The 17,955-nt window shown below is 39.6% G+C and overlaps 1 protein-coding gene across 13 annotated transcripts in view; it reads right to left on the bottom strand.

Moving 5' to 3' along the window:
* The window catches only part of ESRRG (estrogen related receptor gamma), a 368,263-nt gene that overhangs the window by 198,871 nt on the left and 151,437 nt on the right, over positions 1-17,955 (bottom strand). The window contains exon 1 of one of the 13 annotated variants that reach the window (XM_054279751.1): positions 16,448-16,464. The exons of the other annotated variants lie outside the window; for them this stretch is intronic. The gene's annotated coding sequence lies outside the window, so the exon portion shown is untranslated. Of the gene's footprint in view, positions 1-16,447; positions 16,465-17,955 lie in introns of those variants that run through there. 13 annotated transcript variants of the gene reach the window in all.

The raw sequence follows: 17,955 nt of genomic DNA, 5'->3' as shown, positions 1-17,955 counted from the left end.
TAAGGTCTTTGTTCTATTCAGAAGTCTGGTGATTAAATACATTTCTAAAGCTACTCCACTTCTATTTTAAGGGAACCCCAAGCTCACTAAACCTTGTTTTTTTGCTCCTACCTAGAAGTTGATCAGCAGGTCTTTACCTTTGGAGAAGTGTAGAGGGCAAAACCATGTGCAAGAGCAAACCAGGAAGCATAAAAAAGACTAATAATTTTCCATTAAAGAGGTGATGACAGCTCTTTAGAACAAGGGCCAGAATACTCTGTAACAGTCATTTATTTAGCTGTAGTGCGAAAATGGCCAAATTCTGCAACAATTTTTTTCCACATTTGGACTGGAATAAAATGCTAAATTATTGCATAGAAATAAGATGGGGAACAAACCTTATCTCCCTAAATGCATCAGGTCATCAATATAATACATCTAAGAGGAAATATCAGCAAAATAAGCAAAAAAAAAAAAAAAAGCTCGCCTTTATCTTCTTTACAGAAGGAGAATTTGCATTACTGCAACAGGAGCACAGGTTTAAATACAATATCCTGAGGGGACTTAAGGTCTTCTTCCTAATGTAGATTACAGTCTAATGCAGAGATCACCTTGTGGGTGCTTTGCTTCTCTTTTAAAGTCACAGATGCCATTTCCCCTCGCTTTCACAATCATTAGGCTGGAGCAGCTACAGCAAGTGCTCATTTGGAAGCACTTTATTAGGAAACCATGTAGGATACTGTTATCTACCATTTCATGCAGCCTAGCAGTGGGAAATGAGCTCTTCCCACAGCAGGATACCTACCAGCTACCCTCAGCCCACCCTGCAGAACTTCTCAGATCATACGAGAAAAACTCCTGGACAAGTCAGTGGTTCAAGCTGTCTCTGTACCTTCCAGCTTTCTGGTCTCTCAGGTACATCTACAAACTCATTTTCCAACTCCCATTTTCTCTCTGTATTAAAAGGTTCTTTTCCACATGAGACTAATAGTTTCCTTTGTGTACATGCAGATTATGTGCCCACCACCATCCCCCCACCAAAACAAAAACACATTGGGGGTTGCAATAAAGGTATATATGCAAGTTAATAAAAGCAGTCAGAGGTGGAAAAACAAGGGACACAATGAAACACTTTCTGACACAGGTGCTTGCCCAGCCAGGAACCCATTAGCACCTTGTCACAAAAGCCCCTAAGCACACAAAAATATAAATTTGAAAGTCATAAAAACCAATGGACATACACAATTAAGTGACCAATGAAAACCTGTCATCTTCTCTCCCTCTCTGGAATTTAGCCAGAAACAACTGGTGGGAAGGAAAAGAAATTTGAAAATACCTCAGCCTGAACTTTTAATGTTTACTGTCAGGAAGGAAAAGCTAAAAAAAAAAAAAACAAACAAAAACCACAAAAAACAACCAAAAAAGTACAAAATGCCGCAAAAGGGTGGGAGAGGGGAGGAGTGGTTTGCAGCAGTATCTCCATCAATTTTATGAGACTTACAAAATCTGAAGCCTGGTAGTGACTACTGATTTGGTAGGCTCTAGGGGCAAATATACTGAGCACCTCCTCATTTTTCCATACAGAGCAAGTGTCTGACAAAGAACCAATGTCTCCACTTCCACTGTTCCAGCCTCCCCCAGTCACTTCACCTGCTGTGGCTACAATTACCATTCTCCAACTGTACCTTGGTTTTCCTGCTCCTTCACTTCAGTCACTGCTCAACAAATCCCAAATCTCCTACCTTCAAATCCAAAGCTTCACCATGGCATGAAAACTGCTTAGATCTTGGCTGTCAAACTTGACACGCAGTGAGCATAATGCTTTATCTAACTAGAATTCTGTTCTGCTCTGTTTCTTGAGCCAAACGTCCCTGGTCATAGCTCACAGTCTTTGTCTTCAATATCCATTCAAAATCTGTTTAAAACTTGTTTATCCTTTCTAGGATTCTACTAGGAGTCCACCCATTTGTAACTTCATAACATAAGCCTTTAATTATGAAAAAGAAAAAAGCTTGCATGAGAAATCAACACACCCTCTCTTACCAACACACCTCTCCCCACCCTGTTTGTCTTGATTACACATACTTAGGTGGGAAACTGTTAATTATCACCAATTATGGAGCAATTGTCCCTGCTGTACAACCCCACCATATTAAAGATTGCATAAATAGGTAAAATAAGATGGTCCTTGATGTAAAGAGCTTTTGGCAATTTGGTGCTGGAGGACTCTCCAGGTATTTGCTGCCCAAGACAGCTCTCTGGAATCCCTTTCCTGTTCACCATACAACAAACAGGGGGAAAACCTCAAGAGAAAACAGGCCTCTAAAAGTAAATGTCAAACACACTTAGAAACACCTTTTGACACTGATTCTGAAATAAAAGGTTGGACCAGCTCAGTGATTTTCATAGGATCCACAGTTTCTCCCCCTGCACTGTTCATTGCACAGTCACTGCAGAGCACAAAAAGACTTGGAAAACAGATCTGAGAGGCACTTGGAAATCCCCCTGTTTTCAGGGCTTAAGAGAATTAAGGGCCTGACTCTTCCACTAGCACAAATCAGAAATAAATGCAGAGAGTCACCTGACACTCTGCTGCTGTAGAACACGTACGCAGCCGGGATGTTGTGCTTGCTTCAGTGGAATAACTCCAGTGACACGTGCGGATTGACATGCAAATAAACCTCTTGAAATTGCACCAAGAGAGGTGGAGAGAGAAAGACAATCTTGATTAAAATTTTTTGAAGGACACTACTATGAGGTGCTTAGTTATGATCAGCTCAACATAAATTATCATATAACCCATTTTCAATGAGAATGCAATATGAGCTAAATTTTACACTGATTTATAGCTTATGAAAGCTTCACTGAAAACCCTGCTTGTATCACAAGTCTGGGTCAGTGCAGAATTTAAGTTTGTTTTCTTTCATTAAACAGCTACGATTGGACATCAGGAGTGGAAGGTCATAGAAATAGCAGGAAGAGGACTTTAAAAAAAAAATCATCCCATGTAAGGGAAAGATTAATCCCTTGTGCAAAGTCCTCAACCTGTGTTCAATTCGTCCTGAATCGACTACAACGATGTCATTGTTTAAAAGATGATGATGATGTGGATTTTGACAAGAAATAACAATAATATAAGTTATGTCCCAAGTCTCTGTCTTATATTCACAGATTGTTGATTCCTCTTTTCAGACAAAAGGCCCCTACCTGCATCAAGTCCCCATTTAATCTGGCAGTCTGCAAAAAGCAGGTGGTGGCCTACCTTAGCAATGACAAATGCTTTTTTCTCTTCCTTTTCAAACCTGCTTCACAAGTGCTGTGAAATCTCCTGCTAAAAAAATTCAGACTCTATCAGTGTCCACATTCTGGTCCCTGTTGCAGTGTACAGCCAGAGAAACAGCAGAAAGTTTGATTTATTTGACTAGTGCAAATGAGATCAGAATCAAAGCTCAGAGCTGAGACTGTATAACAAGGCCAGCAACTTGCAAAATTGATTATTACAAGGCTGTCCCATACAAAAAACAGTCGCACGTGGGGATTTGGATATTTGAAGAGATTTGGGGATTTTCTGTATATTTAGGGTTTTTAAAATTATCATTACATGTCATTAATCTGTTCAGACATTATCTCCCTTTAATTTTCCTTGTTGCTTTTAATAGTCTATTTCAGGATATCGGCAAAGTATCTCTCTTCTTTCGTATTAGCTCCGCTCATGCAATCCTTACAGCTCAAAGACTTGTGTGATTAATAGCTCTGCCAGCAATTCCTATTTAAAAACTATTCCTATTTTATCTCTTTTTACCCTGTCCCTGATTTTCCTCAACTTGCTGTGCAGAATACCCACTGCCTGTGCCTTCACGCAACCCAAAAACTTTGCAACTTTATTTCTCACCATTCCTTTTCCATTTGAAGATGGTCCTGTTGAGTTTGACTGGATAGTAGCCAAACAATTCAAAAGCACAATCCTACAAGCGCTTAAGTGCCCACTGTTGATATAAGCCACAAGTAGTCATTTGGCACCCTTGAATGAGCTCAGCACCTTTGCAGCATGGTATCAATGTGTTCCAGCTTGCTAAGCTACGTTTTGCCCATGCCCCTGTTTCTCTGTCAGAAGTCAGCAATGCCTTCTAGTCTTGGATTTCAAGAAAACAGAGAAAGGTATTTAAACAAGATCACACAGGATGTGTCACCGAGCAGGCAGTGCAGGTTCCTTATTGCAAACCTCCCAGGCGAGCGCTGGAAGTGTAAGTTGTATTCTCAAAATTATTCTGTCATCCCCTTGACAATTTAATTTTATTTTTTTTTTAATACATCTGCGGCTTCTAGGCTCTGTTTAGGTAGCCATGTCTTCGCAATATCTCATTCAGGTGCCGCACAGAAAAGTCTAACAAACCTGGGCTGGCAGCCAAGCTGGCCGGTGACTGACGCTCGCTTAACTGAGCAAAGATTTGCTCTGCTCCAAGCAGGAACCTGACTACAGAGGGACCAGCAGTGACAGCGAGGGTGCAGGCTTGCATCCTAACAGCACCAGCCCCAGCTTGTGCTCAGGCAAGTGGAACCAGCACTTAAGCTGAATGCTAAAAGGCTCCAATCTTCTGCTTCTTTCCAATTCACCTCCTGTACAAGCCCAGGACTTTTTAGTAAGAGCAGCACATTAGGGTGGTTACATCGCTAATCTGGGCATAATTTTAAGCTCAGTGAAAGGTGGTTTAAATGTTGAAGCAAGAGCAAAGTAAAAGGAGGCACAGAGGCATGATTTGCTTAGAATATATTTTAAAAAATATATTCTTGCCGGTAAATGATTGAAATAAATCAGTAGTATGAAGTCACTGGTAGCTGGACCTAAAACAGAGTTTATGACCACTTGTTCAGGGACCAACATAAAGCATAAGCAAAACTAATAAAAATAGAGCTTCCATGAGCAAATAGAATGTTCAGCTGTTAGAACAAAGTCTTTGATTTAAATGAAATTACACTTTTCTGAACACAGACTACAAGCAACTTTATCAAAATCTCTGCCCCAGAGGTTTTACTGTCTAACCAGTCAATTACTGGTGTGAGGGGGAGTAATAGAAGCAAAGATGTGTAAATGAAGTCTGTATATCCAGACTTACCTAAATTTCCTCACCTCACTTTAAAAAAAAAAAATAAATAATGTCTTCCATGTCTTCCACAGAGAGCAACTACAGCTTTCATGCAAGCAATTCAATGATTAAGAATTGCCCCCCAATCTCTCTCTTTTTGTTTGTTTTTAATCTACCTTTTTTTTCAAGTGATGAAAGATTTTGTGTAAAGGAGGCAATTGCAAAAGGCTCTGATGGTACAGGTGGACTATAGAACTGCAGAAGAAAAAGGCAGAGTTGGTCTCATGCACATGATTTCATCAGCATGCACACAGTTTTGGAATCCAGTCTCTGATGCTTTTCAGTCCTTGAAAAGTTGCTAACTATTACCCTGTTTACTAAACATACTAGCAATGTACTGGTCAAAGAAAACATTTTTACATATCCAGTGACCTGATGTTGGGTTTGACAAGCAAGAACCACTCTACCAAGCTGTGGGCAGCAATGAAGTTAACTTAGCCTGTGGACTGAGATAACCCCTTAAACTTTTCATCTCTTAAAACTTTGGTTTACATTTCAATTAGGTCACAAGCGAAATTCATTTGGTCATGTCAATCTACAGATGACATAGCTTGATCATAAAAATCATCACAGAGCTAAGTACAATTGGTAATCTCAACAGCGGGCAAAGATGCTCTAAATTAGAACACGTGGGTGGGTTATGCATCTCTACTCTCTGTTTTCAGTAATCTGTCCACTATTTTTTTTCTCCCCATGCATTACTCTTAAGTAAATATAAAAGTGAAAATAAAAATAGCCCAACTGAGGTATCCCAAGAATAAAACATTAGTGGGAATGGGCAGTAAAAGCAAGAACAAAAGTAAAGGCTCCTCAAAGAAAGGTCTTTTAGTCCATAAACATAGAATCATAGCATCATTTAGACTGGAAGATCAAGTCCAACCATAAACTCAGCAGTACCAAGTCCACTACTAAGTCATGTCCCTCAATGCCACAACATAGAGATCTTGTGGCCAGATCTCTGCTCTGTCTTTCAGGAGACACAAAACAGAAGATCACCAAAACCTTTTTGTCACCATTAGTATTGAAATGGCTTTTTTTTTCTTCCCCCCTTCCCCTCTCTGGGATTTCTAAAATGTGGATCTTATAATTGAAAGCCAGTGGATTAAGCATAACACATCAAACCACTGTTAACACCCAGTCTCCCGCAAGGCTGAATCCTAACAACTCTGTTTTCTGCCTACAGTATGTGCAAGCAAGTGGAACCACCACATGCACTGCATGCTAAAGGCCACAGCCTTTGTCTTCTCCAAGTTCTGTCTATTTCAGAGGCTAACATGCTGCAATTAGTCTAATTAATGTGAAACAATGAGCTGTGTTACCACTTATCAAATTGATTGTTCCCCTATCAAAACAAAACAGGCTGGCTTTTTGATGTAATTTCAAGAGATGATTTGAAATGTCATGTTGCTGCAAGCCAATTACCTTATGACTGGAGTCACGGTCAACAGAATACATAATTAGCACGAGTTTGGGAAGGCTGCTTACTGCTAGTATGCTAATTAACTGTCTTTTGTCATAAAACAAAAAGGTTGTAGCTAGGGTTGTGAAATAGGTCTTTTTTATTTACATTTCTTTGTGCTTATCAACGTGAGGCATGACAATGCAAAAGAATGGAAAATTTTAATTCCGCTACTTCAAATTAATAGCGAGCCGCAAGGTCAGGCGCAGCGCTGGACTGCGAGCAGCGCTCGGCTCTGCAAACCCTGCACAGGACGGGCCAAAATGAGCACCCAGGGCGCCTCACACCAAAGAGCAGCACACCGAGGGGACAACTAACAGGCATGAGATGGGTTCCAGATGCTCCTTTCCATAAAGGAGAAGAGGAGCAGTGACACCCGAGTGTGCTGACTGCCATCCCACCACACCTCTCCAAAAGCACCCTCCAGAAAGCCGGAAACACTGAGCTATAAACAAGTGGCATTATTACTTCTGCTTCAGTGTGGTGCTCCCAGAACGCTTAACAAGGGTGTGCAGGATAGCAAATGAGCCCTGCCTGTGAGTAAAAAGCTTCATAACTCAGCTGTTGCCACCTCCTCTCTGTTGCCTCATTTGCGTGATAAATTTTGTATTCCTCAGGCATTCGTTAAAGATCTGATCCTGCAAGGCGCTGGGTGCCCTCTGTACCTATAGGTTTCAGTGGGGAGCTGAGGAGCTCATTACTTTGCAGGATAAAGATCTACCAGAAAGAATCCAAACTTAAAAGCTGGCTGTCAGCAGCTCCCACTCTGCCCTCCCTCATCCCAGCGCCGCTCCACACGCCATCACACAAGGGAAATGGAGGGCAGAAATTAGCTTAGTGAATCATCGCTAATTCCTACCAATTTAAATTCTGGTTTTCTTTTTCCAGCCTATAATTCAGCACTTTATTTAAGGTTTTGCTTGGCCTGAGCGAGTCCCGAGAGCAAGGTCTGGAATTGTTGGAAGTTTTAATGATGTTGTTTCGCTAGCAGCTGCTGACTTACGAATCCTCCTATTTGTCGTAAAAGCGATTTCATTTCTCTGTGCATGCTTGGTTTGAACCACTATAGAGATAATTCTCATGCTTCCTGATAGCCCTTAAAAGCAACAGAGACGTGCAAATCACTCTCATATAGAGAGGAGAAATTAAATGTTCAAAACCTAGATCAAAAAGTTGTCAAGCTAGCCTCTTCTGAAGACTTCATTTAAATTCAAACCCAGTCTACTCCAGATTTGCACAAAGAGTTGTAAAGTTTTAAGTCCAGAAATCACATAGAGTGGATCACCCTTAAAACCATTATATGAAATCAGTAGGCATTCCTAAATTATTTTCCTGATTTCTCTTTCAATGGAAGTGAAACTCAAAGTGCACTGAAATAAGGTATGCATGCAGGAAGGCTAAATTTTTATCTCAGATGATGAAACCTATAACGAACAGGAAAACACTAATTTCTTCTGGTGCTGTCATTTACTAGAATCAACATCATCCTTCCTGTCTTTATTCAACAGAGAAAACAAAGCTAATCCCAATTTCTAAAGAGCTGGCTAATAAAGGAGTCAAGGGATCATTAGTCTAATTAACTCATTCCTGTTTTCGGTTTACATTTCATTATGCTATTACACTCTTTGAAATGTCAATTTTTAAATACCATAGAAAACTGTTTAGCATATAGACATTATGTTCAACAAATCTGAGACATATAGAACAGTTACTCAATATTAGGAACTAAATAGTATCCTGGTATGCAACTCAGTATCTCCCAGCCAAAGCATTATTCTAAACTTCATTTATTGATACAAAAATCAGGGAAGTATTTCAGTGACACTTGGCCCTTGCTTAATGTCAGTGCTTTTACTACCTGAGTATTCCATAGTTAGGTAGATGTCCTTGCAACCACTTTTGGTAATCAGACCATTTTATTCCGAATAAAAATAAATCAGGATATGAAGCTACAACTTCCTGCCAGGTTTCTTTTTTTTCTTATTTTTATTGGGTGTCTTTCTATAGCTTAACATAATGAGTCACTTACAGCACTTTAAGTCAATTTTTAAATTGATTTAATGAGTCATCAAGTCATTTACTGTCTTTTAAGTCAATTTTTAAATAAACACAACTTCTGTTAAATTGATGGTAAGTTCTACAATCAGCTGTTTGAAAACAATCAACCTCAGTTAACAGCATGGGCTTCCCTGCGATGCTTGCACAGGCAAGTACAAATTTCATAAAACGATTAAATTAATGATATAGGTGAAAAATTACACAATGATATCTGCACACAAAAGGAAATAGGAAGGAAGCAAGCCTGCACGCACACACACACACCAGCAGGCATTTGTCTGTCTGTACCTGTGAACATCTCACGTGCCCTGGCTTCCTTCCTACTGGGAGCACACAGCTCCTGCTCAGCATTCAGCGCAGTAAACCACCAAATAAATGTATGTAACACTACACACAGCCTGGCCCCACACACCTCCTGAACTGCTCACATGTTTAAATTAGATTCATATCACAAACTGCTGGACCACAACCTGAAGGATGAGGACATTTTGCCAGTATGATTCTCCACCCTGAAACATCCACAGGAGTTCAGGATACCCCACCAACTAAAATGGGCACAATTGGCACTGTCTTCTTGGTATCCCCTTTTCTAAATGATCCTTGTGTATGTGAGAGCCTTTTCTGGTGTGTCTGAGATCCATCAAACCCCTTTTTAAAACCTCCTGGTATCACCCGGACCATACCTACAGCAGAAACCTCACTGGGTAATTCCCTGGCAATTTTAATTTCAAAGGTCTGGAATTTTGTCTTCTGAATAGCCTGCGAGGCCTCCACAGCACATATACAACACCCTCAGTTTGTGACAGTGGGCTGATAGAAGTTCAGCTCTTCTGGGCTGCAGGTGCTACAGAAAGGATAAGGAGTTAGTTTTAATATCCACCTGATCAGTCTGTTGCAGGAAAAGAAGGTGTTGCTGGTTCCCAGCAAAGAGAATGTGAGACTAGATATGCCACTGGCTGAGGGAAACCATGCAGCCACCCATGATCACTGGCTTCTGTCCTTGCACTGTGGAAGGAACAAGGGTGCAGCTTTACACACAAAAGTTTGGAAGGTATGTCTGGGAATAGGGATTTGCATTGGAAATCTCTAGCCTGGTAAGGCACACAACTGCACCTCCAGATAAGAGAGGATGAAGAGATGTTTTTCAGAACTTGAAACTGAGGGGAAACTTGAGCAATGGCAACCATGTGCAGCATGGAATCCATGCAATGTGTTTTTGGGTTCACAGGATGGGGACCTCAGATCTGCAGGAAGCAAAGAGTATGTTACCAATCTGCTTTTTGTCACCAGCAATAATACACTTGAGGAAAAAGAAGTGCCTTTGAAAAGATGTAAGGAAGACCATGAGTGCAGTATGTGAATAATTTTAATGGCTTAACAAGGATTAAACTACACCCATTAATTAATGTATTTTGAGAAAGTTAATGAAAAATAGCGTATCTATCTGTCTAAAACATAATACATATATCTTTAATGTCATCTCTGCTTTAGGAGGATTGAATCCAGATAGGAACTGTGGCTAACAAGGTACCTGATAATACTCCTGGAATAAGAGGTGAGCATTAGCTCTCATTAAGTCATGTTCTTAGTGTTATTTGGCACCATGGGCTGCCCCGATGTGATCTAACAGGATGTGGCATGCCAGAATGCATCACAACACGTTTGGAATTGTAAAAGCACACAGACCCTCAACAACTAAACTGCCCTGCAGCCCCTGGTATAGAGTTCAGCACTCCTGACCAGGCACTGTCTCAGCTTTATCAACATCTTATACCTCCCACTGCTTGTTCAACGAGTATTTTCTCTCATCTGTTTTCTAAACAGGCCAAAGGAAGTCAATGTACCCAAATTTAAAAAGAAAAGCCTAGAACAATGCTTAAAGCTTTAACTTACTGGGATTTTTTATTCTCTTCCCCTCCATGTATTTTTATCACCGAAATCTAGCATTGCTGAGAGAAGACCAAGGCGATTAGGAGAGACACACAGTTATGTTAGCAAATCACTTTTAAAAAAAATAAAATCATTGGTCTTTCAAGAAGCCTGAAACATTAGAGCAGAAGCAAGCACGAAGAAGGAGCTGTGGCATCGTACGCCCCGTCTAACAAGGTATTGAGCACCGAAGCCCAGGGGACTCCTGGCACTCTCGCTGTGAAGATTAGACAAGAGCACTCGCGCAGGACACAGCAGGAATATGAAGGGACATGAAGTGAGCAATCCCAGCAGACAGCCTGTTGAAATGTCAGTCAGGCACTCTGCCTCCACCACCTTTCACAGAGCTAAACATCTCTTTATGTCAGAACAAATTGGGCAATCCTCAAATCTTTTTTTCCTCTCCCCTGACTTCAATGCGGCGCCGAGCGCTGGGAAGGAGCGCGGGAGGGAGCGCGTACAGACAGTTCACTTCAGTTCACATGAAAGCGCCCTGACACGCTACAAGGCTGAATACTGATATTGGCAACTCTTACAATCTTATCAGAGAGGCAGGAGCAGCAGCAGCCGCCGAGCTGCAGACCTTCCCCTTTCCAATTACGCCGGGTGGCTGCTCCTTTCCCAAGCATCCCGCGATGTCCTTTGAAAGTGAACTCCTGGGCTTGATCAAAGGCCACAAAAGCAAACATGGCCTTTCTGTATTTATGGGCATATTTACTTCTGTCATCTTTTTCTTGTTTTCACTCCCACCTTCCCTCACTAGTCCATTAAGGAAGTCTAATTTTAACCAACATCTAACACAGTGCTCAAACGCAGACTGGTGAGTAACCACAATCTTATTTTAAATTATTTGCTTTCACTTACAAAGTTCTCTACAGGGTATTTGGCTGGGATTTTTGACTAAAAACCATACACAGTAGGTTTTTTTGCAGGAGAACAACAATAAAGAAACCTTCCCATTAGATAGTTCTTGGCATGATTGTATGAAGATACATGAATTAACGTGATTGATTTCTTTTTCATTTGATTCAACACATGAAAACATTACTTTAAAAATAAGCAGCCAATATATATTCTTAAAATAAAAGCATATAAAAACAGAAAACTTAACCCAGCCAAGACATGAAAAATTCTGTGAAACTGCCTCCAAGAACAGCAAGATTAACCTGCTAACTCCACAGTTACATTATAAAGATGATGAAGGTATTGTAAAGTACCTGTCTGAGCAAACCCCAAACAACAGACACACCCCAAACACCCCAAAAATCCCTCCCCTGAGAAATAAACCCATGGTTTTAAAAAAATGAAAGTGAATATTCAATAGGAAAATATAAATAATTGGCCATTGCCATGCCTGGCCACCTACTCTTTAAATCAGAGGTTTATTGTAAGCATGATCATTTGTGTAGAATGATCAGTTTCTAAGACTTAATTCTGACTATCTTCTAAAAGCAGCCTAGCATTTCTAATATTAATTGATTGTAGTTAAAGATCAGATGCATTTCACTACAATTTAAAGTTCCTGTTTATGATATTCAGGCAGGTAAATGCCTGTGTGTATGGAAAAGACATTACCAGGCCATTTATTGCCCATTACCACCAAGAAAAGAAGCCCATATTAGAACAGTGCAGCATTTCTGGCATCTGTTAAAGGAAGAAAGCTTTATAAAAAAAAAGAAATATCACTGATTTTTACAGGTGTTTAATAAAGATAAGCTGAAAAAGGGGTTCCTATTTTAAGCTTGGTGATAGCAAAAAATGCATTCAAATATGTTCAAAAGTAATCTGAAGTCTCCTAAAAATGGGTGTTTAAAAGTGTTCAAGGAAACAGTAAAAATGCAAATATTTGTCACATTATTGTAGGATATGGGACAAAAATGCTCATAAATTCAAAGAACCCTGCTGAGGCAAACTGCATTTCATTTAAATATGACATTATTTGGGAGTCATTAAAACAAAAATAATGTTTATCAGTTGCATTGTAAAGGTTACTGTGAGAAAACAGTCGAAGTTTGCCTGAACTTAAATGAGTGCTGAAAAGGACTGTGAGCATAACACCCTTAATTTCAATTGTTGTGCTTGTGCCATGGGAAATAAAAACACTAAATGTAATTGATGAGTCACTACTATAGAAATACTACAGTAAAAAATAATGAGGATGTATCAGTATTTTCAAGACTCTTGGTCTGATAGTCTTATGTACTTCATACACATTGCTATGAGACAAATTAGAAAAGAAAAAATAAAAAGGGTGCCAAAAGTGACTGCTGACTTTTCACTCAGAAATGTGTTAAATCCCAAGAAGAAAGTATACAGTGCCTTGTGATTGCTACAAAACACATACAACAGCCACCATCCCTCTGTTCAAAGATTTTTCTTGATTTTTCACCCAGGTAATGGGACACTTGGGCAACACAGGAGTAGGCTAATATGCTGGGGTTAATATTAAGAGCCTAAATCTCATTATTAAAAGCATCCAACCTTCCTGAAGAGAGATGGCTTCTAGCTGTAGCCATGAAGAGCCTTCTGCAACCCAAGTTAAAAATCTTCTGTTTACATGGACTTGCACAAGCCTGTCTATACCCCTAAAAAACCATCATAAAATAGTGCTAAAGGACCCCCCAAAACCCTAGGGTTGCCATTTTGAACCTTAAACCTTTCCCTGCAGTCATTCTGAACCATTAATTGCTGGTTATTTGTACATGGAAATCAAGATGTAGATGCACACAGATCCCTTGATTGCACAGACATTTAGTCAGTGGCTTTACTACTGTGAGTAGTTTTTGGTGAAGCAATCAAATTAAGCATCCCATTAAATATCTGATGTAGGTAAATCAGGTCTCAAAATTTGATCCATCTTGCATCTCCATCTCTTAGACTTGATTGTATTTGTGAAAATCAATCATGCACTTGCCTTAGTCCTGCCTTAATTCTGCCAATGAATTTAAACACACCACATACAGCACTATTATGTGGTTTAAATTCAGCTATGAACACCCATTATGGTGCTGATAATTCTGCACTGCACCCCTCTAAAGAGGGACTTGCTTGGGCTGTCCATGAACCGGTCTCACTTCCAACCCATTTTTTGTGTTTCTTTCCAAGATGTCCTGAGCCACACGGCCTGAGGGGACAGGGAGAAGGGCAGGGATGTTACTCTGCCTCTCAGTGCTGCTCAAACGCTGTAGCTAAGCAGATGCTTATTTACAGTGCAGCAGCCTATACCTAACACAGCTTCCTGAAGCTATTAAAAGTGGACACACAATAACTGCAAGCAGAATTTGGCTTATTGTCTCCACAGATTTGTGCTAATATACCAGTGTCTCAAGACATCACTTCATTTTCATAACAAGGAGGAGATTTAATTTCTGCGGATTTCTATAAAAAGCAATTTGGAAACTTCTCAACAATGATATTGCTTCCCATAAATGCCAAATTGGTAAAAACATCATAAGAGGAAAACACAGCACACTGACAATATAATTTTTTCCAACTTAAGTACCAGCATTATTCAAAGACATTATACTGCTAAGTATCCAAATAATTCATTCATTTTAAGGATCGAAAGCATAATATTATTCTGTTAAATTAAGCTCTTGCTTTCCAAATCCCTCTTTTCCACTTAAACTGAGGGAATAAAGGCAACTGAAAACACATCAGCATGCAAGGCTTTTCAGTTTTCAGGGGCTGTTCTGGTTGGGGTGTGCACTTCCCTTTTTGCTGATTACCAAAACCCAAAAGTAACTGCAATAACAATTGTAAATCCCTGCTTTGGATGATAAAAAGAACCTCAAGCATCATCATCTCATTCCCACCTTCTACTACTTGCAGGAAGGAGGAGGTTGGTGAGGGAAACCATCATTCACCTCTAACTTATTGATACTGCTGTAATACAGTCTCTCCAGCTAAAAAGGAATTGTAACATCTCAAAGTGACATTTTGAAATTATATCAAAAATCAAAATTTCTGACTGTGGTAGCTTGGGGTGGGGCGCAGAGGGTAGGTAGCCTGGTTTTAAGCATAACTTATTAACTGAAGAATGTCAGGACTTTGTGGTCATTTAACACTCCCTATAAATGAAGACTTGATAACCATTACTGATCTCAGTTTTCCTGTAAGAGGATCCCTGGGCTCAGCAGTGAACAGTTTTGCTTCTCTTAGTTCATAAATACAAGAATAGGGCTATTGCTCAAATGCCACCCTAACTGCTGAAAATGAAATAAAAGTAAATTTCAGTGCAGTGTGGAAAGCAATACAGGTGTATTTCCACAGGGTTTTTCTGAGTAGGTAGCCCAAGGTTAATATAATCTCAAATTTTCTTATGGGAAATACAGAATTGCCACAGCTGACCCCTGGCATCATTTAAAAATATTTTCTTTGCGAAAGCCTACTCAAACCATAGAAGTATATAATTTACTATTCTTATTTATTTATTGATCTTCCTTGTGCTACCGTGGAACTGGAATACTTCTGCACATTTATGAATTCAGCCTAACAACACATAAGATGGAACTATGAGCATTTCTGCTGCCCAGGCAAGAAGCTGAGCCAGGGAATAGAAGTGCTGGGTTGTTGTACCTGCAACACAACTGTGTCACAAGAAACAGCTGGGAATGCCCATTGTCTCTCGTGTCTTATTGTTTTGTCATTCAAGGCTTTTCCCCATTTTCCTTCTTCCTAGCTACTTCTCCTGAAAACTCTGCTATAGGCTCATCAAATCAAAAGCTGATGTCTAAAACTTTCCATGGAGCTGCCAGAAGCACCTCCATCATTGAAAACATATTATCACAGGATTTAAGCAGAGAAAATTAATCCTCTCCCTCTTTCCACTTTCCCTTTCCCAAAATGAGAAAAACCATCTCTCCATCTCCAGACCCCCAGGTCAGATTAAACCCTGATGTCAAAGGAGAGACCTAGAAAGAGGTGCACATCCCTTCCAATGAGGATTTAAGGAGAAACTGCATGAGTAGATGAACTGTTGAACTCAGTCCTCTGTCTTAAAAATACATTTCATTTGGATTGTTAACGCATGATATAAGTACCCAAAAGATGCAAGAGAATTCTGAAATATGAATTAAGGACGTATTGCCATCTCCAGCAAAATAATAAAAGTACAGAGATTAAGAGGCAAGCATATATTTTTGAATTGTAGAATAGGTTTATAGGTCTTCTAATAACAACTTTTACTCAAATCTTACATAAATAGGCTTATATGATACAAATATTATGTGGGCTATGTGGAAACTACAAGGTCCCTAATCATGTTTAGGGATTACTTGACAGAACAGAGACATTTCATTCCTATTGGACCTAGGGATTACAGCAAAGAAACATCTAATATTCCATTTTTTAATTTCATGCATTTTTTATTTACTTTTAATGATGCTGTATATATTCATCATCCTGAAATATTAAAACAGTATGAAAAAAGTAATAAATTGGTGGAAAATTTAGGGAATGGGAATGCAACAGCACGCAAATCATACACTATCAAGTGCTTGATACACATTTAAAATTACTGTCTAGTACAGCAAAGCCAAATTCCTGGCAGATTTCTGAAGCACAAAGTCACAATAAGAAGATCAGCAGAACAGACTGAAATAATAGAATATTCATCCCCCTAATCCATATGCAATTCTTTAGGGCTTTTTTTTAACAATGCATATGAGGTCTGACTGTATTCAGGATTTAAATAAGTTGTCTCTCTCTCTCACACACACACACACTCTCTGTATATTTATAAAAAAAAAGTATATACAGTTATCATTTCTGCTCTACTGCACCCACATTGACAAGGTTAGCACATCTCCTCACACCTCAGATGAAACAATAGCATTTTAAACAACAAAAGTGTTAAAAGAAATACATTTATTCATACCATTGAAACCTCCTGCAACAGCTGTGTTGAAAGGAAGGAGTCCAGTTGCCTGGAAAAGGGATTTTTTTTGTTTAGTATTTTTAACTCTTTCCTACATGACTCTGAATAATTACTGGTTAATTTAAAGAAATATTACATGTAGATCCTGGCAATAAAATTTTGAAATCAGTACTAATTCTTTGAGATCATGCCTTTCCCTCCAGACAGATGCAATTTTAAATCTGGTATTGTATAAAGGGACAGAGATCTAGAGACAAGCAAATCATCACTCTAAGGACAGATGCTGATGATAAGGATGGTCCATGCACAAAACGTGCTTGAGGACAGGAGAGGTGGAAGTGGAGTATAAAACTTCCATTGCCATGCTTGGGATTACCAAATTACTTTCAACCAGTGCAAAGGCACAACTGAGCCATAGATGCTCCTCCAAACAGCAGAGTATGAAGAAATTCATCCCCTGTCATACAGAAATGCAAAGTCTGATCCTTAGACCAAGCAGGTTTTGCATAAGTTTAACTCCCTGATTAGGCTGTGAAATATCCCCACCCTACACTCACAGTACAAGTGACATAAAATGAAGATATAAATGAATGATATAAAGATATACAATGAATGTACCCAAACAGAAGACATTTGCACCAGTAATGTATGTGTGGACTTGCTAAATAAAGGTGCTCACATGTGATAATTATGATGGCCACATGCAGAAAGCAGCTTTCACAACCACCAGGACAGCTCTTGTCACAGCTCTGTTAGTGAGGCGAAGGAGGACAGGTGATGGTACATGAAAAGCCATCTGCTAAGTGAGAAAGAGCAGCCACATCCTGTCGAAACCTGAATACCCAAATGTAGCCACAGGCTATTTGTAGTAACAGGTCTCATGAGAAATGGCCTGGGGTGGAGATTGCTGCCCAGCATTTTCCAGGACTTTGGGTTCCTACCTGGCGTGGGCCATGCTGGTCCAACCCTCTTGAAATCATGCTCGTGTGTTATTAGCCAGACTGTGATATCAGTTGACATTGCTATTCACATTGCAAGGTTACTTTTAATTCAACACAGGCTAAACAAGCAATGTAAAAACATATTCAATGAAAGATTTTCTTTTTGCTGAGGAATCTGCTTACCTGCCCTTACTATGACACCTATCTACATTGGCACAGACTCCAAACTTGCTGGTGCTTATTGTTTACAGGTATCTAATTATTACTGATATACTGGGGGGGGAAACCCCTAAGCATACTGCAATCAGCAGAAGGTGAACCTACAACAGGGCTAGAATACACCCATCCTATGTGTATGTTTTGCAGGCAAGTAAGCAAAAGAAGAACCACTCTTAGAAATTATTTGATCTGTCCTAATGAGGAAAGTGTGAAGTTGTGCAAGGAAATAAAAGACAAATGAATATAAAACTTCTGCTAGAAAATATAACCAAGATCTATGTTAGCAAACAGGATCTAAGAGTGCACAGTGAAGGTAGGAGAGAAAGCCTGATGGACGCCCTGCAGAGC

This window comes from Melozone crissalis, unplaced genomic scaffold, assembly GCF_028551555.1.
Source record: "Melozone crissalis strain CALT ecotype California unplaced genomic scaffold, PUWL_Pcris_2 ptg000027l_1, whole genome shotgun sequence".
NCBI lineage: Eukaryota > Metazoa > Chordata > Aves > Passeriformes > Passerellidae > Melozone > Melozone crissalis.
Note: the sequence above shows the minus strand (reverse complement) of the source record. Positions and strands in the feature narration are given on the sequence as shown.